The following is a 22917-nucleotide window of genomic DNA, read 5'->3' as shown; positions in this document are numbered from 1 at the left end:
ATATATTTTCTAAGCACCAGCCTGAGTATAGAAAGAATGACACAGGTTGCAAATCTGGATGACTATGAGTATGGTAACAAACTTCATAGGTAAATTCAAAAAAGTAAAGTATTAAGGAAAAGATAATGAGTTTTGTTTTGGACGTGCTGAGTTTGAGATGTCTATAAGCTATCATTTGAGAAGTAGACAAGATGATTTTGGCTTTGGGTGAAAGTAGCTCAAGAGACAGACTAGGGTAGAATACCATATTATCACGTATACAAAAGCAACCCGTTATACTTCATTTAATGAGATATTTTGTCATCTTGCTTTACAGTAGTTTTGGTAAATATTTACAAACACACTGCACAGAAATAATTGCAGCTTATGCACCAGTGTATATTATATAGAATACGGAGGCATAGAAATTCTATTAAGAACACACTGTGACCTTTAAAATTAAATCAACCAATATTTGGTACACTATGACTTCAATTTAAAAATTAAAATGCAAAAATATATTGAAGAATATTGGTCATAGACCAAGACACTCTCACATCACTGATGAGGAAACTAAAACTCAGGAAAGCCTACAGGTAGTAATAAACAGAGTTGAGATTTGAAACTAAATCCTATTACTGCTGAGTGAGTGGTTTTCCCCTTGTACCATGAAGAATAAATAAGATGGATCAAAGAAGAAATCAAAGGCAATATTTAAAATACAATGTCTAGAAAAGAATAAAATTAATTTGCACATGGCAAGCATTTAATGGAATCAGATAAAAGGAAAATCAGTATATTTTAACATGTTTATTTTAGTATCTATTTTAACATTATAACTGATTTGGGAATAAAACTTGAATTAGATGTCTATATATAGTTAAACCACCAACTCATTGAAAGCAAACATCATCATTACTTCTCTTTTCATGAGTACATTCAAGTCTTTCCAGTTTTTTTTTTTTTTTCTGAACCCATATCCATTATCATCTCTTGTATCGCAACTTGTTTAGCTAATTCCTAATTGATGGGCATCCCCTGAATTTCCAGTTCTTTGCCACCAAAAAACAGCTATGATGAATATTTTTATACAAGTGCGCTCTTTGATATCTTTAGTTTACATATCTAGTAGTAACAACAATCAACTGCGAAAGATTAGTTACTTTGAACAATACAATGATTCACAGTTATTCCAAAGGACCCATAATAAAAAATGCTATTCACCCAAAGACAGAAAATTGATGGACACCAAGTGCAGATTGAAGTATTTTTTCAGTTTTTTTTTGCTTCTTTTGAAATATGGATAATACTGGAATACTTTTCGCATAACTTCACATGTATATTCAATATCATATTACTTTTCTCAATGGGTGGTGGTGGTGGTCTGAATGAAGGGAGACCATTTGAAACTCAAATGAATGTCAAAAAAATTACTATAATGTGCAGAAAATACTAAAAATTGGGGAAAGGAATAATATCCAATTAAAACAATTCCAAACCAATCTATTTAAACAATTACTGATTTGAAAGAGGAATGCAGTTGGAAAAAAACAACTGAAATAAACTACAAATATTTTACATATAATTTTATTTCTTGTAAAAAATTTCCTGAACAGGACTACCAGAAAAGACTAGAAATAATTCAGTTAGCAGCTTTACTTATAATCAGTGGGCTATGGCATACAAAGACAATCACTGGTTAGTTAAATTTACAAAATCATATACAATATGATGGAATATTGATATAAATGTAAGCTCTTATAACAGAGAGAAAATTGGGAGTGAGTGGGAAATGTTTAATGAAAGTCTGGCAAGAGATCCAACTATGTAAAACCATCCCAAGGACATTTATAAGAGGATAATAAGAACAAAAACTGAAAGAGAATAATAAGCGAAAGAAAAAAATGGATAAGATCTGGAAATATGTACATAATATATTTATATTTTAACCCTCAAGGATAACATAGCTGTAACACTTAAAATATAATAGCAAAGTGCTAGGTGTGCTTACAAGGAAAGTAAAAACCAGACAGGAATTAGAGGTGAACCATGCTAGATGAGATAAACTTGAAAGGACAATGAAAGAATGAATCAAAAAATATGAAAGAAGAGAAGATACTAAAGATGTCTGGGACAAAAAAAAAACATCAAAAGAAATAACAACAATGCCAACAACAAAAACAGACTTTATTAGTGCAGTAATAGAAAAAAAGATGCCTGAGAGAATGTCAAAAATTACTTCAACTCACTCTTTATTTGAATCAATCAACAAATATTAATTAAACACCTGCAATATGCTGGGCACTGTCTTCAAGTAAAGAGATACAAATGAAAAATTGAAAAAATGGATATATACATATTGATTATATTTAAGTCTTCATTTCTAGTTTGTGTGTAGAAAATGCATACAATGTGATAAAGGCATGGGGAGGGGTGTGGGATGAGGAATGGCACTGGTACATCTTAGATCATGAAAAGCTTAAAGCAGAACATAGTGCCTGTGCTTGTTTTTAATTTTTTCTTATTTTTTTCCATTTTTGTCTTTATTAATTTGTTTGTTTAATTTTAGTTTACAACATTCAGTTCCACAACCCCTTGAGTTTCAAATTTTCTCCCCCTTCCTCTGCCCATCCTCAATGTTGGCATATAATCAAGTATAGGATCTGCAAATACTTCCACATTAGATATTAGTCAGGTTATACAGAAAGATTGTAACATATGGAATGAACAATGGGAAAGAGGAAACAAAACCAAACAAGAAAAGGAGAGCAAGTAATTTGCTTCAATCTGCATTCAAACTCTGTTCTTTCGAGTTCTTTCTCTGAATATAAACATCTCTCTCCATCATGAGTCTTTTGAAGTTGTCTTATAACCCTGCATTGCTGAGAAGAGTCCAGTCTATCAAAGTTGGTCATCACACATACATTGTTTCTGTAATTGTGTACACATTTCTCCTGGCTCTGTTCTTTTCACTCAGCATCAGTTTGTATAAGCCTCTCCAGGTAAATATGAAATCCATCTGCTCCTCATTTCTTATAGCACAATAGTATTTAGCCATTCCCCAAATGATGGGCATCCCACTAATTTCCAATTTTTTTGTCACCACAAAAAGAGCTGCTATGAATATTTTTGTATGTATGGGTCTTCCTCCCACTTCTATGATTTCTTTGGGAAATACCCTTAGAAGTGGTATTGCTGGGTCAAAGGGTATAAAATTATTTTTATCACTTTGGGCATAGTTCCAGATTGCTCTCCAGAATGGTTGCATCATTTCACAATTCCACCAATAATGCATTAGTGTTGAGTTTTTCCACATCCTCTCCAGCATTTCTCATTTTCCTGTTTTGTCATGTTAGCCAATCTGATGGGTGAGATGTGATACCTCAGAGTGGTTTTGATTTGCATTTTTCTAATCAATAGTGATTTAGAGCATTTGTTCATATGCTTATAGATATTTTTAATTTCTTCCTCTGAAAACTGCCTGTATCCTTTGACCATTTATCAATTGGGGAATGACTTGTATTCTTATAGATTTGACTCAGTTCTCTGTATATTTTAGAAATGAGGCTTTTATCAGAGATATTGGTTGTAAAATTTATTTCCCAATTTTCCACTTCCTTCCTAACCTTGGTTACATTGACTTTGTTTGTAGAGAAACTTTTCAATTTAATGTGATCAAAATTATCCATTTGGCATTTTATAATGCTCTCTATTTCTTGTTTGGTCATAAAGTCTTCCCCTCTCCATAAATCTGATAGGTAAATCATTCCTTGCTTTCCCAGATTTATTACAGTATCAGGCTTTATACAAAGATCATGCACCCATTTAGACTTGATTTTGGTATATGGTGTTAGATAATGGTTTATGCCCAGTTTCTGCCATACTATATATTCCAATTTTCCCAGCAGTTTTTGTCAAATAGTGAGTACTTATACCAAAAACTGGGGTCTTTGGGTTTATCAAAGAGTAGATTATTATAGGCATTGACTGCTGAGTTTTGTGTACGCAATCTATTACATTGATCCTCTACTGTGTTTCTCAGCCAGTACCAAATAGTTTTGATTAATTCCACTTTATAATACAGATTAAAATCTGGTATGGCTAGGCCAAACTCCCATTAATTCCCTTTGTATTCTGGACTTTTTGTTCTTCCTAATGAATTTTGTTACTATTTTTTCTACCTCTAAAAAGTAAATTTTTGGTAGATTGATTGGTATGGCACTAAATATATGATTTAATTTAGGTAAAATTGTCATTTTTATTATGTTAGCACAATCCAGCCATGAGCAATTGATGTTTTTTTCCAACTAGTTAGATCTGACTTTATTTGTGTGAAAAGCGTTTTATACCTGTGTTCATATAGGCCCTGGTTTTGTTTTGGCAGGTAGATTCCAAAATATTTTATAATATCTACAGTAACTTTAAATGGAATTTCTCTTTCTACCTCATCCTGTTGTATTTCATTAGAAATATATAGGAATGCTGAGGATTTATGTGGATTTATTTTATATCCTGCAACTTTGCCAAATTTATTTATTGTCTCAAGTAGTTTTTTTTACTTGATTCTCTAGGATTCTCTAAGTATATCATCATATCATCTGCAAAGAGTGATAACTTGGTCTCTTCTTTGACTAATTTGATTCCTTAAATTTCTTTTTCTAATCTAATTGCTGCTGCTAACAGTTCTAGTTCCATATTGAATAAGAGTGGTGATAGTGGACACTCTTGTTTCACCCCTGATCCTATTGGAAATGCTTCTAGCTTATCCCTATTACATATAATACTTTCTGATGGCTTTAAATAGAGGCTACCTATTATTTTAAGGATGACTCCATTTATTCCTATACTTTGTAGTGTTTTTATTTTTTTTCTTTTTTTTATTAATTCTTTAATTTATTAATTTGTTTGTTTCCTTTTAGTTTACAGGATTCAATTCCACAATTCCTTGAATTTCACATTTTGTCCCCCTCCCTTCCCTCCCCCCCATGGCGTCTTATAATCAAGTATAGGATCTATAGCTACTTTCACATTTTATGTCCTCTATACCATTTTTCATCCCAGCGGGTACAATCCATCCTTATAACCTGACCATTGTATACTTTGTAGTGTTTTTAACAGGAATGGACGTTGTATTTTGTCAAAAGACTTTTCTGCATCTATTGACATAATCATGTGGTTTCTGCTAGGTTTTTTGTTGATTTCGTCAATTATACTGATGGTTTTCCTAATATTAAACTATCCTTGAATTACTGGAATAAATCCTACCTGATCAAAGTGTATTATTCCTGTGATAAGTTGCTGTAGTCTTTTTGCTAATATTTTATTTAAAAATTTTGCTTTTATATTCATGAGGGAAATTTGTCTATAATTTTCTTTCTCCATGTTATCTCTTCCTGGTTTAAGTATCAGTACCATGTGTCAAAAAAAGAATTTGGTAGTACTCCTTCACTAATTTTCCCAAATAGCTTGTAGAGTATTGGAATCAAATTGTCCTTTTAAAGTTTGATAGAATTCGCTAGTTAATTCATCTAGCACTGGACGTTTTTTTTTCCTAGGGAGTTCTCTGATGGCCTGTTCAATTTCTTTTTTGAGATGGGGTTATTTATTTACTTCCTCTTCAGTTAATCTGGGCAATTCATTTTTGTAAATATTCATCTATTTCACAAGATTATCAAATGTATGTGCATACAATTTGGCAAAATAATTCCTAATTATTGTTTAATTTCCTCTTCATTGGAGGTAGATTCACCCTTTTCATTTTTGATACTCATAATTTGGTTTTTTTCTTTCTTTCTTTATCATATTGACTAAGAGTCTATCAATTTATTGTTTTTTCATAAAACCAGCTCTTAGATATATTTATTAATTCAATAGCTTTCTTAATTTCAATTTTATTAATTTCTCCTTTGGTTTTCATTATTTCTAATTTAGTATTTAATTGGGTATTTTCAATTTGTTCTTTTTCTAGCTTTTGCAATTGCATGCCCAATTAAATGGCCTCCATTTTCTCTAATATATTCATGTATGGACCCAGGGATATAAAATTTCCACTAAGGACTGCCTTTGCTGCATTCCACAAATTTTGGTACATTGCCTCATTATTGTCATTCCCTTGAATGTACTGATTGTTTCTGTAATTTCTTGTTTGACCCACTCATTCTTTAGGATTAAATTATTTATTTTCCAATTAGCTTTTAGCTTATCTTTCCATGGCCCTTTATTGCATATAATTTTTATTTCATCATGATCTGGGAATGATGCATTTAATATTTCTGCCTTTCTGCATTGAATTGTGAGGTTTTATGCCCTAGTAAATGATCAATTTTTGTGTATGTGACATGTACTGCTGAGAAGAAAATATACGCCTTTTGATCCCCATTCAGTTTTATCCAGAGAGCTATCATATCTAGCCTCTCTAAAATTCTATTCACCTCTTTAACTTCTTTCTTGTTTATTTTGAGGTTATATTTATCAAGTTCAGAGAGGGGGAGGTTGTGGTCCCCCACTATTATACTTTTGCTATCTATTTCTTCCTCTATTTCCCTTAAATTCTCCTCTAGGAATCTGGATGCTATACCACTTGGTGCACATATGTTAAAGTAATGATATTGCTTCATTCTCAATGGCACCTTTTAGCAGAATATAGTTTTCTTCTTTATTTCTTTTGATTAGATCTATTTTTGCTTTTGCTTTATCTGAGATAAGAATTGCTACCTCTGATTTTTTTTTACTTTAGCTGAAGCATAATATATTCTACTCCAGCCTTTTACCTTTACCCTATGTGTATCCCCTTGTTTAAGATGTGTTTCTTGTAGACAGTGTATTGTAGGATTATGCTTTTTAATCCATTCTGCTATCTTCCTCCATTTTATGGGAGAGTTCATCCCATTCACCTTCACAGTTATTATTACTATCTGTGTCTTTCCCTCCATACTCTTCCCTCCCCTCTTTATTCTTTTATTTTTCCCCTTCTCCCTTCCCCTCCTTAAGAGTTTTCCTTTTGACCACCACCTCCCTCAGTATTCCCTCCCTGTGAGCCCCATATTTATGTACCCTTTCTTCTTACTACTATTTCCCTCCCTTCTAACCACCCTCCCTCTTATTCCCCGCCCCCCTTACCTTACTTATTGAGCTCTGGCTTTTTTTATAAGGAAAGTCTGGAAGTCCCTTATTTCATTAAATGACCATCTCCTTGCCTGAAAGATTATGCTCAGTTTTGCCAGGTAGTTAATCCTTGGTTGCAGTCCTAGCTCTTTTGCCTTACAAAATATCAAATTCCAATCCCTCTGATTTTTTTTTAATGTCCGACTTGGTGCTGCTATGTCCTGTGTAATCCTGACTGATAACTAGTTTACCTTCTCATTCTAGGACTTCAAGACACTTTTCTTTGACAATCTATTGGAGGATGTTGTCCAGGCTGCATTTTTCATCATGGATTTCCAGTACCCCAATACTTCTTAGGTTTTCTCTCCTGGATCTGTTCTCCAAGTCAGTTGTTTTTCCAGGGAGATATTTTTCACTTTCTTCTACTTTTTCAATCTTCATGTTTTGATCGACTGACTCTTGATACATCATAGAGTCTGTAGCTTTGATTTCACTGATTCTAATTTTTAGTGAATTATTTTCCTCAGTTACTTTCTGAAGCTCCTTTTTTAAGGAGGTATTTTCTCCAGCTTGATTTTGAACTTCCTGCCCCACTTCACAAATTTTTATTTTTAAGGATTTGTTTTCTTTAGTGAGATTTTTTTCTAATTTGGTCATTGTAGATTTATGTTCTACCTCTCTAATTTGGCTTTCAAAATCTTTCTTGAGGGGCAGCTAGTTGGCACAGTGAATGGAGCACCCACCCTGGAGTCAGGAGGACCTGAGTTCAAATCTGGCCTCAGACACTAGGCACACTTACTAGCCATGTGATTTTGGGCAAGTCACTTAACCCCAATTGCCCTCCAAAAGCCCCGCCCCCCCCAAATCTTTCTTGAGCTCCTCCAAGAATGCTTTTGGGCTTGAGACAAGTTCATATTTCCTTCTGTGGTCTCAGGTGTGGATACAGAGTCCATGATGTCTCCTTAAGGTGATTCTTTTCTTTCACAATAATAGTATTCAATTGTCTTTGGTCTTGCCTTTGCCAGTTGATTCTGGCCCATTGTAGTTGCCTATTTCCTGACCTTTAAAGTGTATTTCTGATCCAGGGATACAGAGAGCTCTGACCCAAGCTTCTTAGGCTGGGATCTAGGTGCCTGATTGTTGATTTTGTGTGCGGTAGCCTCTGGGTGTCTAGACTGAGGGAAAGGCAGGACTCTCAATGTTCCCCCTGAGTTACCCTGAGGCTCACAGAGTAATCTGTGGGGGAGGGTTGGTCTGGCCACTTTAGATTTCTGCTTCTCTGCCGTTGGCCTACAGCTCAGGTAGGCTTAGCACCTGGCAGCCAGCAGAGCTGGTGTCCCTAGATTCCCCTTGTGGTGCTAATGCCCATCTGGGCTTGTGCTATTAGTACTTGCTGGCTCCACCACCCTGGGATTCTGTATCTCTTGCTGGGGTTGGGCTTGTTGAGACCCCTCCCAACCTTCACTTCAGACTCCTTACTGCCTCAGTTATACCCTTTCTCAGTGACTCTCAAGCCTGAGGCTATTTCCACTATTTCAGGATTTTACTCTGAGTGGGACATTTATCTCTGGGTTTTCTGGGTCAGGGAGGGGGAATTGGAGTAGCTGGGGTTTACTTTGCCATCTTGGCTTCTGGAAATTCAGTTATATAATTTTTAAACTTTCAGGCTGTGGGCTAATAGACCCAGGAGAAGCTGCTGTCCCTGCTGTGGGCCCTGTGCTCTCTCTTACCCAGCTCCTACGGATCCTCTGTCCTGTGGTGAAAAGGTTGTGAATCACCCTTGGGGTGGGTGAGTCTGATGTCTGGGGCTCCTTCTCACTACAGCAGAGCTGCTTTCTAGGTGGCGCTGCTGCAGCCATGGTCTCCCTGCCCAGACCCATGTGGGCACTTTCCTGGGATGGATTCTGCCAAGCTCTGTCTCCCAATGGATTCTTCCACTCTAAAATCCATTCAGATTCACTTTTTCAAGTTTAGTGACAGGATTCATGGAGGAGCTTAGAAAAGTTACTGCTTCCTTTCTGCCATCTTCAAAGCTAATTCCTCGTTTTTAATTTTTAAATAAATTTTATTGAGCTTAATGTTTCATATAATTTACATATTTTACTCTATTTACACATTTTCCTTCCTCTAACCATTCCTAGGTCATCTATTTTAGTAATTTTTTTTTCAAAGAAAGAAAACAGTTCAGTAAAATTAGTCAACATACAGAAAAATATGAGATTATAATCAATGTCCCACATTCTTGGTCTCCTCCTTCTGAAAAGTATTGGAAGTGTCTTTTCATATCTCTTTTTTGGATTATGGCTGGAAGTTATAATTTTGTAACATTCAGATTCAATTATTTGTTGTTGTACTTTCCATTTACATTATTGAAGTCATTATGTATATTATTCTCTTTGCTCTGCTTAGTTCACTTTGTGTCAGTTCATATATCTTCCCATATTTCTTTATATTTATGATATTCATAATTTCTTATAGCCCAGAATTATTCCACTACATTCATATTCTTGTTTAGCCATTGTCTAGTATGTGGTTATCTGCTTTTTTTTCAATGTTTGCTATCACACACACACACACACACAAACTACTATTCAATTTTTGCTATTACTTGATGCATTTTTCCTATGTTTGTTAGAAATTTGCTATTCTCTCTGACAGTTATTTATTCATATTCTATGGCTATTTTCTGTTGGAGGAAATCTTTTGGTTTTATATATTTCTCTAAGTTATCTAATATATATATATATACAGACACACACACATATGTATATATATATATGTATATATATGTTATCAGAATTTTGTAAAAGATATTTGATACACAGATTTTTCCAGTTGTGATCTTTACTTCATCTTTACTTCTTGTCATAGTTTAATTAATGTTTATACACAAGTTTTTCTGTTTAATAGAATAAAATTATGTATTTTTATTTTTTTCCTCCATCCATTTACTTTTGTAGGTGGGAAGGCAGGGGAATTGGGGTTAAGTGACTTGCTCAAGGCACACAGCTAAGTGTTAAGTATCTAAGGCCACATTTGAACTCAGTCTTCCTGAATCCAGGGCTGGTGTTCTATTCACTACACCATCTAGCCACCTCCAGCATCCATCTATTTTTATTAGCCATTCATGTCATAGTCATAATTGTGTAAAGTACATATGATTGGCTCTCTCATAATTTTTTTGGTATTATCTCTGATATGCATTCAAGACAGAATTCACCTTGCCAGTCAGGAGTTGGACTACTTAGAGAAACAACCCTAGGGAACCCAGCATGAACCTTCTTAGGGAGATATTCCACCTAGCAGAGAGAAGCATGAAGATTCCACAGAAAGAGAAAGCACATTGGGGGGATCCTAGAGTGCAGGAAATAGGATGTATCTTAGCTATACAGGTTTCTGATATATGTGTTTCCCTAAAAGTTAATTCATTTTATGTGCCTACTCTTCTCACTAACTCTATGTATTTGTAGGAGAAAGTGCCTTACACTTATGAGTGTAATGATATTTAGCTTTGCTTTAAACCAATTGTGTTTGCTGGCTTATTATTAAAAAGTCAACATATTAGGGATGTCTTTTAAACTATTGTTATTGTAGTCTGTACTTAGACTCCCTTTAAACCTGGGGTAGTTGTTCCTCCTTTGGAGACCCAATCTTCAATAGACAAGTGCCAATTTAACAAATGCCATTCTAGAGAGGATTACTATGTGCCATCCATACTCCTCAATATATGTGTGCATGCATGTGTGTGTGTGTGTATTATTGCATATACATGATGTTGTTCAGTCATTCAGTCATGTCTGACTCTTTGTGACCCCATGGATCATAGCACACCTGGTCATTCTAGTCTATATCATCTCTTGAATTCTGTTCAAAAGTATATATGTACATATATGATATATATACATACATATATATATAGTTATAGATAGAGTTGTAGACAATGGTGAGAGAGAGAAACAGAGAAAGAGAAAAAAGTGACGGGGGGAGAGAGACAGACAGATAGACAGACAGAGAGACAGAGAGAGAGATTTGATATAAAGTAAAAATGAGAAAAGTTAGCCTAGAATTAAATGAGAGGGGATTTTATTAGATTGCTTTTAAGAAGTGGTAATTCTCCTATATTGACCCCAATATTTTCACAGAATCAAAGAACTATCTTATAAAAATGTGTATATTCAGTCAGCATTATTATGTGTGTATGGGACAGTGCAATTGTTGAAGAATTACAAATTAGTGTTATATGAAGAGATAAGCTCATGGGAGAGGAATATGGTAGTTTTGAGCAAGCTGAAATATAACAAATAATGGATTATGAAGAAAACTAGGTTAAAGAATTTCATCAGAATTGTATAATTGAAAAAGAAAATAGAATGGTATTGTAAGAGGAGCAAGGGGTCACTAATAGATTGTCCATGTTCTTTCCTGGTTCTTCTGGTGAAGTCTAGATAAGGCAAGGAAATCTTTCAATATTTTGGAGAGACTCATTGTGTTGAAATTTTAGGACAATATGGGTAAGAGGTTCACAAGATGGGGAGGCATAGATGGGTTAAGATCTTCATCACTGAAAGTGACATCTATATCAAAGAGATCCCAGAACCTCTTGATTATTTCTTTCCCTAACTGTATTTCTGTTGGTGGGTATATTTCAATGTAAATACCCAAAAGTAATGAAAAAAAATCATTGTTGTCATTTCAGTCTGTTTCAGAGAAGTAAACAGTTCATGTTAAAACAAAGACAGAAATTTAATAGATAATTGAGGGAATATCTGCTTGTCTTCTTAAAAATATCTACATTTAGTATATATTCTAATTCTTCAAATCAGTAATTCCACTGTATTAAAGTTTTATAATATCTTTCTTAGTGGATTTAAGACAGCCTCAAAATTTAAACCTAATGTAAAATTAAATAGTTAAATATAAAATCAAAATTGATCCTGGGGTAGAGGGAACATTGTTCCAACCTTCTAAAACCAGCAGTGGAAATAGAGATTACCAGAGTGAATTGAGCTAATTGTTCCATCTATAGAAGAAATCTGACTTTCATTCTGATTTTAGCTAGAACAAAAGAGGAATGCTGGGCAATACTACTTCCATTGTCTTTCCATTGTTTTGAGTATAGGGGTCAGATGTTGTTATTAAGGCAATTTCTATTCAGGTGGGCTTGGAATAGAGAATTTCAGAGGTTCTTTTGAGAATTATTAAATGCTATGATCAATTAATCACAGAAATTCCTCTACAAATGATACATTCTTTCACCCCACCCTCCTACCTCTTGTAAATAAAGTCAAGAAGAAATTAATCATGTAAATCTTTGATTAGCAGTTATAGAGTAAGAGCAGACAATTTTTTCTAGTTTTTACAAAAGAGACACGAACAGTATGTTTTTTAAAAATATTTCTTCTAGGAATTGAGAATCGAACATTAATTCATAACACAGTAAAGATATTTCTCTGTAGAACTAGGATAATATATCTAGAGCATGGCAGAGCTATTAAGTTATACATGTAAACTAAGAGGCAATAAAGGTATATTCACTTTGCTGGTGTGCAGGACAGAAGCACTCAGTCAATGGAGACTAGCAGTTTTCTAGAGGAAGATATCTCATCTTTGAAGAATCTGACAGCTTTCTGTTTATGTAATATTCTTGCTATCTAGGTGCTAGTTTGATTGTATGCCTGTGGTCTTTGGGTCCTGAGACCTTGGACAAGGCTTTGTGGGTAGATCTAAAACCTCTATTTATCTGCCCCTCCACTATCATTGCTTTTCATTCACATGCATGTCCCTGGGTTCACATCTCTTCCCTTTTGAGTGAGGCACAATACTAGGCTGGGTGTAGAAAAGTACTGGTAACCTTTAAAAGTGATGAAGGCAATGGTATCAGGAACTCATATGGCAATGGGACTTACTCTATGTAGACAAGATGATAGATGTGCATATCTGTAGGGAACGGGTAATAGAGTAAGTGCACCATTATTACTAAGCCAAGAAAAGACCTTCACCTAACAACCTACATCTCATATTGTTAAGATGGCCTCAAGTACTCATTTTATCCTTTTTTTGAAAGAAATCTGATGGGACTTCCAGGAATCAAGATGGTTAAATAAGCGGAAATTCACTTGAACTCTAAAAATCAACAACTATAAAATAGCACCTCAAAAATGAATTCTGAAAGGCAGAACCAACAAAAATACAGAGAGAAAAAATTTTCCAGTCCAAGACAACTTGGTAGATGAGCAGGAAAGGTCTATATCACTTGGGTAGAAGAGGAGTGTGATCCAAAACAGGTGGTGTTCTGGCAAGCCAGCAGCAAGCACTGCCTCAGAAAACCAGCAGAGACCACTGAGACCCAGCACAGGTCAGCAACTGAGATCAGCTCTCCCACTGCCCTTGGCCGCAAAACAACACCAGGTGAGCAGGCAATGTCCAGCCCCCATCCCACAACCTCAGTACAGTTCCAGAGAAATGGCCAGGGTCTCCTTCCCCTGTTGGCCCTAGCACAACTTCAGCCCCCACCTCTGAAGGTCCCAGCTCATCACTAAGCAAGAGGCCAGGCCCTTTGTGGTCCTAATGCAGGACCAGGCCCTGTGTGCTGAAACCTAAACCAGGAAGAGCTAAAACACGATAAGAAAACTACAGACCAATTTCCTTAATGAATGGTCATGCTAAAAATTTAAATAAAATATAAATAAGGAGATTATATCAATATATTATGGATCATATATTATGATCAAGTGTAATTTATATCAGAAAGGTAGAACTTTTTCAATATTAGGGAAACTACCAGCATATTTGATTATATTAATAAAAATCACCCAACAGAAATCATAATATTATATCAACATATACTGAAAAAGTTTTTGACGAAATATAGCACCCATTTCTATTAAAAAACACCAGGAAGCATCACATAAATTAAGTGTTCCTTAACATGATAAACAGTAAGTATCTAAAACCATCAGCAAGCATTATATGTAATGGTGATAAACTAAAGTCTTCCCAATATGATCAGGGGTGAAACAAGAATGGTCATTAGCACCACTATTATTCAATATTTTTCTAGAAATGTTAGCTATAGCAATGAGGAGAAAAGGGAATCGAAGGAATTAGAATAGGCAATGAAGAAATAAAACTATCACTCTCTATAAATGAATTGATCATATTCTTAGAGAATAAGCTAAAAAAAAAACTAGTTAAAATAATTAACAACTTCAGAAAAGTTTCAGGATATAAAATTAATCCATATAAGCCATCAGAATTTCTATATATAACCAACAAAGCCTAACAGCAAGAGATAGAGAGAGAAATTCCATTTATATAACTGTAGACAATATAAAATATTTGGGACTCTACCTGCCAAGACAAATATAGGAACCATATGCAAACAATTACAAAATATTTTTCATGTAAATAAAGTGAGACCTAAACAATTGAGAAAATACCAAATACTCACGGGTGGGTTGAGCCAATATAAGAAAAACGACAATTTTACCTAAATTAATTTCCTTATTCAGTGCCATACCAACTAAATTACCAAAACAATAGAGCCAGAAAATAGTAATAATATTCATCTTAAAGAAAAATAATTTAAAAATATAAAGGGAATTCATGGGAAAAAATACGGAGGGTGGACTAGTTGTACCAGATCTCAGGTTACATTATAAAGGGGGTAACCATAAAAACTATGTGACACCTGCTAGGAACTAGAATAGTGGAGTAGTGGAATATGTTAGGTACACAATACATACTAGGTAATGACTATAGTAATCTAGTGTTTGATAAACCGAAAGACTCCAGTTTCTGAGACAAGAACTCAGTATTTGAAAAAAAAATGCTGGGAAAACTGGTAAACAATATAGCAGAATCTAGGTATAGCTCAATATCTTCTAACACATAAAATAAGATAATAGATAAGGGAGGGGCTTTTATAGGGGTGGAGAAAATAAGGAAGAAGATAAGGTAACAGGTAGAGCATGAAAAGAGAGTTTGAGAAGGAAAATAGTAAAAATTCCTGGGCATAGAATAATATCTTACACCATTTACCAAGATCAGGTCAACATGGATATATGACCTAGAAAGAAAGAAATACTTTACACAACCTTTAGAGGAATATGGAATATATTACTTATCAGACTTCTTGTTAGGTGAACAATTTATGAATAAGCATGAGATAGAGAGCAAAGTTAGGTGTAGAGTAGAAAATTTCATTGACATGAAATTAAAAAGTTTTTTTTCTACAAATAAAAGAAATGTAGCTAAGAGCAGAAGGAAAGCCAAAAAATGGGTAAATAATTATAAACAGTTTATCAGATAAAAGACTAACATCCAAAATATATAAAGAAGTTTGTCAAATCTATAAGATATGAGTCATTCCCCAATTGATAAGTGATCAAAGTATGTAAACAAGCAGTTTTCCAATGAAAAAATCAAAACAATTTATAGTTATATGAAAAATATTCTAAATAATTATTGATTAGAGCTATAAATGCAAGTTAAAACAATCTTGAAATATCTTTTTACACCTACCATATCAGCTAAATTGATAGAAGGGAAAAGTGACAAGTGTTGGAGATGATGTGAAAAAAATTGAGACATAGTTAATTAGGGCGGCTAAGTGATGCAGTGAATAGAGCACCGGCCCTGAAGTCAGGGGGACCTGAGTTTAAATCTGGCCTCAGACACTTAACACAAAAACTAGCCATGTGACCTTGGGCAAGTCACTTAAACCCAATTGCCGTCCAAAAAAAAGCAAAAAAAAAATTAAGACACTAATTCATTGTTGGTGAAATTGTGAATTGATGCAACCATTTTGGAGAGCAATCTGGAATTATGGTCAAAAAGTGATTAAACTCCCTCTACTCTTTAACCCAGCAATTCTCTTGATCTATTTCTGAAAATAATTAGGGGGAAAAAAACAAAGAACCTATATGTTCTAAAATGTTTATAGCAGTTTTCTTTGTAGTAGAAAGGAAATTACAGGGATGCTGTGAGAAATGATGAGCTAAATAATTTTAGAAAAACATGGAAGGACTTGCACAAAACAATGAAGAATGAAATGAGCAGAATGAAAAAAAACATTGTATACAGTGACAGAAATATTGCTTTTACAATAACTTTGAGTAAATAAATTATTTTGACTGTTATAAATTCCCAAATTAACTATAAGGGACATATGAAGAAAGACACAATCTGCAGCTAGAGAAAGAAGTGATGAACAGAACGATTTCATTTTGAAAATACTGACATGTTACATATTCATATATACATATATACATAAACACAGACACACATATATGGTACAAATGAGTGCTTTGGACAAGGATATAAGAAGTGAAGAGATATATGGAGTATAAGAGATTTTATGATCACATCTGTAACAAGACCATCAAAAAAATCTAGTCAATGATCATGTTTAAGGGCCCAAGTAGTTGACTTGGGAGTTACTATGCAGAGCATGTCTTAGGGTTGGTTAATATTTACCTTTGATGCTGTTCTCACAAGTTAGAGCCTTTAGTTTGAAGAAGTCTCCTTTGAGTTATCTGAGTTTCCTCCTTTGAGGAGGCTCAGTGTAATGCTGATGTAGCAGAATGAGGAGGTGATACGGCTAGCATAGTCCTTTTCCCCAAGACAGGGAAGCTGCCTGAGACTGTTGTTTCATTAACAATCACTACTTTCCTTCATAATGGTCTTTCCCTAAGCTTCTCCCTGATGATTTTTCAACTTTGATATTACTAACACAACTTCATTTGCCACTTCACCCCCACACAAAATATTTTGGAATTGAGGTCTGTCAGTCCACAAGTATTTATTATGTACCTACTATGTGCATAGTTAAAAAATAATAATCATCCCTGCATGAAACCCTGGGGATACAAAGAGAGGTAAAAACCCACCACCCGACATTTATTCAGCACCTACTACATGTCAAGCATTTTGCCTATTCCTGGTTTCTAGGAGCTTCCAGTCTAATTGATCTATTAGCATAATTAGCCACAGGTTATTGTTTCTCTTGTTACTTATAAATCACATTCCCCTCATGGACCTATTATTTATCCTTTATCACTGGTCAATTTCCAGAACTGATCTGAGATTGGATACAAAGGCCTGAGGTTTGCTGTTGAAAAGAAATATCCACCCCCAAGATTTAGCATAGTTTCAGGAACACTGTACAAGCTTAATAAATATTTGTTGATTGATTAATCTCCAATAAAATAGTTATAGGAAGATTATGAGAATTATTTTTAAAGATTTTTGGTCCTAACACTTCCCTGCCTAAGAAAATGCAATAGAATACCCTGCTGTTTGTCATTGCAGTCCTTTCACAATCTGGCTCTAGCCTACCTTTTGGGGATCATTGCATGTTTTTCTCCTTTACTCTATCGTTGTTCAGCAAAAATGACATTCTTGCATTTGAGAATACATGGCTTTACATCTCCCAATGTTATACCTTTGTATTTATTTTCCCACATGCCTGTAGTGCAATCCCTTTTCACTTACAGATTCTAAAATTCCTAACTTCCTTCAAAGTTCATCTTGGGTCCCACATCCTCCCAGAGGTTTATCCTAAATCTTTTAGGTGCTAGTACCATCTCTCTTAGAAATTTGGAATCTATTTTATGTAAACTTATTTTGTACATGTCATTTCCTCTCACTATAATTTAAGCTTCTTGTGGGCAACAACTCATTTTTCTTTTGTTTCTGTGTACCTATGTCTTGATACAGTATCTGGTAAATAGAAAGCATTTAATAAATTCTCAAGCAATTGAATTAAGAGTTCATCAGCATACTGATCCAATATATTCTAACATTCTTTCTTATTTTTTAAATTTGCATATATTAATGTGTGTGTAAATATATGACCTCTGTTTATAAAAAAAATATTCTTTGAAACTTATCTTAGCAGCACAGTGTGTTTCCCATGAAATTTAAAAGTGAGACAGACACAAAAGTGTATTTATTGTTTTCTTGTTTAGTTGCTGTACAAACAGAAGAACAAAAATTGGATTAATGAACAGGAAGGGCAGTAGAAAACTACAGAAAAAAAAAATCTTTGTTAAACCAATGCAATGAACTTTGATTATGAAGTGTAAAGTTGGAAGAAATATAATGTATTTGAAGCAAGTGCCAGCTCTGATACTTACTAACCATGTGATCATAGTTAAGTCCCCATTTCTGAGTCTCATTTTTCTCATTATATACACTAATTATCTAGCTAAAGCTATAAGGAACCTGAGAGGTCATCTAGAACAGTGTACTTATTTTACAGGTGAAGAAAATGATGCCCAGGGAGAATAAGTGGCTTGACATGGGTCACACAGATAGTAATTAAATAAGAGGCAGAATTTGTATCAAGGTCTTCTAACTAGTACTCTTTATACTGCACCATGCAGTATCTCTAAAAAAAGGGATATAATTCCTAGCTGTCTACTTTACAACATTATTTGAGAAAAATGCTTGGCAAATGTTAACATGCTTTCAAAAATCTAAGCCATTCACTCAAAAGGTGCTACCCATGCTTAGAAAAACATAATTTAGAATCCTAACACTGAGTATAAGGGGAGATTGAGATTTTTATAGGTGTATTCCTGTTATACCTGGGGTTTAAATTTTGTAAGCCAGAGGGTTGTTCCTATATTTTATACTGGTTGCTACCATTTCTGTGTTATGAAAATCAAACCATATTTCAGAAAAGCCCATGTCTGAGATGGCAGTTGCAGTGATTGAGAACAAGGAAGAGTGCAGTCCTCATAGTTCTGACTGTGGGGAGCTATAAACATGACAAGAAGGTTGCCTAGTCTACAGATCAGAAAAAAACCTTAACAGAAAGTTTTGGGTAGCATGCCCAGAATTGTGGAATTTTCATTTCCAATCTCAAAGTTAAGCCTTTTTCTACTAAATACTAAAAAAGGTGAGAGGATTAATTTATAGCATGAACAATAATAATATTGCTTCCAACTTTTCCTCAGAAGAGTTTAAGACCCTGCTACATAATTTTCTCATTTATTTTTGTGTTTGCAATGTGAAGGAAGAGAAACTAAGACCTGTGGTACTCTGTGAACATTTGAATAATACAAAAAAAAAATGCCACAAGTATTTAGTATTTTAGAATACAATGCTTAGAATTTCCCTTACAATCTGGAATTGTGAAATTTTGCCTTGAACCATATATTTGGATTTACATGAAAAAGATGTGTTTTTCTAAACCATTTGCCAATATACCTAACTGAATTGAAAACATTTAGGGCATAGTTTTAACGTGAACAAATCAGTTAAGTCTGGTAAAATAAATATCACCTGTCAGACACAGAGTCACGTTCAATATACTGAGTGTTGGGTTCAGTATAACTGATTCAAAATGGTCACAGATCTCAAACAGTTTATTGAATTTTTTGATAAGTCTATGTGACTTTTCTAATATCATGTAGATAGTTTGTGTGGGAGCTGGGGACTCAGACAAATCAGTGTCCTAACTTTTGAATTGCTGTTACGCTAGATGTAGTCATGAACTTTTAAAAATATTGAATCATATTTTCATAGTAAGATTTGTAGTAATATTGGAGTAATATTCATAAATCCATTTTCTTTTTTCATATTTTGAAAATATTTTCTGTTACGTTAAAATGTTGATTGTGATGAGCATGATCCTCTTTCCCTCCTTTCCACTTCTTTTATATAATATATACATATAAGTATATATTAACATATTACAGACATGAAATGTTCCTTAGTTGTTTTGTAGATATTATTTTTCTCCTCAAATATATATAAATTACAGGAGGCAATTTTATCTTTCTACATTGCTTTTCCTGGGCATAAACAAACAAACAAAAATTCCTTCTAGAGTCATCATCATTCAGTTGAAGGAGTTCTGGATTTGGAGTAAGAAGTCATGAGTTTGAATATTATGACAGATATTTACTTGCCATATGACAATGGAAAAGTAATTTTCCTACTCTAAATCTAAGTTTCCTCATTTGGTCAATGAATATAGTATTGTGTTTAGAATCTATCTCACAGAATTTTTGTGAGACTCAAATGCAATAGGACAACTTAAAAAAACTTAAAAATGAAGTCGTAATACACATCAGTTTATATTATAATTGGTTTATAGTCTTAGAGGTGGAATGGAGTTTAGAGATGCTGGTCTCCCCTCATTTTTTCACATTAGAAAACTGAGACTCACTTCTGAGAGCCAAGATGGTGGATTAAACCTTAAGTGCTCCCATCTCCTCTGGGTCCTTGTTGAGTCAGAGAATATTGCCCCAGGAAAAATTCTGGAATACTGGAACCAGCAGAAGGTATACAACAGTCTTTTAGTTTGAGAGGTTAGGGAGATCACTGGGAAGGGTCCCTATTGCTGTGGCTGAAGGGGACCAGTGTAGGATGAGAGGCATCCCAGCAAGCCCAACCTCAGTGGACCAGCAGGAGATTCTGATCCACAGGGGGATGGACCCAGCAAGTACCAATACCAGAACCTCAGGTGTGCCTTTACACAGTCAGGAGAATCAACAGAAACCAGCATGGATGGGCATCCACCAGTGGCTGAGACTGCCTGTGCCCTAGCACAGCCCTAGAGGAGGTGGAGACCCCAAATGGCTAGACCACGACCATACACACACCACACACTGCAATTCTTCAGTGTAACCCCAGGGAAATTCAGGAAGACATCACCTGGCCTCGGCATCATCAGTACACACCAGCCAGTTCCAGCTCACTACCAGGTGAGCTGCAGCATTATATAGTTTCCAACTAGCAGAACCAGAAGCTACAGCACATAAAGTCAGTAACTAGGCCCCTAGCTTCCAGCACAAGAAGTGTGGGATGGAGCCCCCTGTGCCCCAAAAGCAGAGATCTAATTTAAAAGCCAGTAAATAGGAAATCACAATAGGCAAAAAGTAAATTGGAAAAGCAAAGACCACAGAATCTTACTATGGAGAGAGAGAAGATCAAAATACAAATTCAGAAGATGGCAACATTGACACTATACCCACATCTGACACCTGCAAAGGGAATATGAACTGGTGTCAAACCCCAAAAGCATTCTTGGAAGAGCTCAAGAAAATTTTAAAAGCCAAATTAGAGAAATAGAAGAAAAATTGACCAATTATTTAAAAAATACAATTGACAACTTCCAGGAGTCAAAATAGCAGAGTAAACCATAGGTTCTCTCATGCCCTCTTTTGACCTTGAAAAACTCAGAGAATACTGCCTCAGGAAAACTCCTGAAATAGGGAAACCAGTGGGATGCTATGGAGATTGCTGAGAAGGGTCCCTTTTGCTGTGGCTGAAGGGGACCAGTTGTGGATGAGAGGCATCCCAGCAAGCTCCACCAGCTCCATCCAGGGAGGTGGTGTTATCAAGCACCAACACAACCTCAGGCATGCCTTTGCATAGCCAGCAGAATGGGCAGACACAGGCATGGCACCATCTACCAGAGGACAAGCACACCTCTAGCCCAGGGCTGGGGAGGTGGAGACCTGAAATGGCCAGACCACCACCTCACACTATGAGCTTCAGTGTAACCCCGAGAAAGTGCAGAAAGACCTGGCCTCAGTATACTTCAGCCAGCTATGGCTCATCACCAGGTAATTCGCAGCAATATATAGTCTCTGACAGAAACAGAGGCCACAGCACACATAGTCAGTAACCAGGCCCCTAGTTCCCAGCACAAGGAGTGTGGGTCAGAGCCCTCTGTGCCACAGAAGCAGAGATCCATTTTAAAAGCCAGGAAATATGCAACACAATGGGCACAAAGGAAATTATGAAAACAAAGACCATAGAATCCTATTATGGAGACCAGGAAGAACAAAATACGTACTCAGAAGAGGACAGCATTGACATTATGCCTACATCTGAAACCTCAGAAGGGAAAATAAAAGGATTTCAATTTCCCAAAATAGTCTTGGAAGAACTCAAGAAGGATTTTAAAAGTCAAATTAGAGAGTAAGAAAAAAAAAAACCTGACCAGTTATTTTAAAAATACAATTTACAAAATGGAAAAAAAAATTCACTGAAAAGAACAGCTCCTTAAAAACTACAATCAGAGGGGGCAGGTTGGTGGCACAGTGAATAGAGCACTGGGCTCAGACACTTAACACACAAACTAGCCATGTAACCTTGGGCAAGTCACTCAACCCTAATTGCCCTACAAAAAAGTACAATCAGTCAAATGGAGAAGGAGGTTCAAAACCAAACTGGACAAAATAAATCCTAGAAAGTAAAATTTGGCCAAATGAAAAAGGAGGTTCAAAAATTAACTGAGGAAAACAATTATTTAAAAATTAGAATTAGACAAGTTGAAGTAAATGACTCTATAAGACATTAAAAATCAGTCAAACAAAATCTAAAAAAAGTTAAAAAAAATAGAAGAAAATGTAAAATATTTCATTGGAAAAACAACTGACCTGGAAAATAGATCCAAGAGAGAGAATCTAAGAATTATTCATCTACTGGGAAGTCATGATCAAAAAAAGATCCTTGTCAGTATCTTCCATGAAATAATCAATGAAAATAGCCCTGAGGCCCTAGGACCAGAGGGTAAAATAGTTATCATAAGAATCCACCCTTCACCTCCTGAAAGAGATCCCAAATTGAAAACTCAAAGAAATATTGTAGACAAATTCCAGAATTATCAAGTCAGGGAGAAAATGCTGCAAGCAGCCAGAAAGGAAAAAAACCAGGAAAAAAAAACCAATTCAAATATTGTGGAACTACAGTTAGAATCACACAAGACCATGGAGCTTCTACATTAGAAGAACAGAGGGTTTGGAATATGATACATCATAAGGCAAAGGAACTTGGACTGCAACCAAGAATCAACTACTCATAAAATTTGAG

This window comes from Petaurus breviceps, unplaced genomic scaffold, assembly GCF_028583685.1.
Source record: "Petaurus breviceps papuanus isolate PSGF00001 unplaced genomic scaffold, PetGlider_PUasm1.0 90804, whole genome shotgun sequence".
In the NCBI taxonomy this organism is placed as follows: Eukaryota; Metazoa; Chordata; class Mammalia; order Diprotodontia; family Petauridae; genus Petaurus; species Petaurus breviceps.
This window is presented reverse-complemented; position numbering follows the sequence as displayed.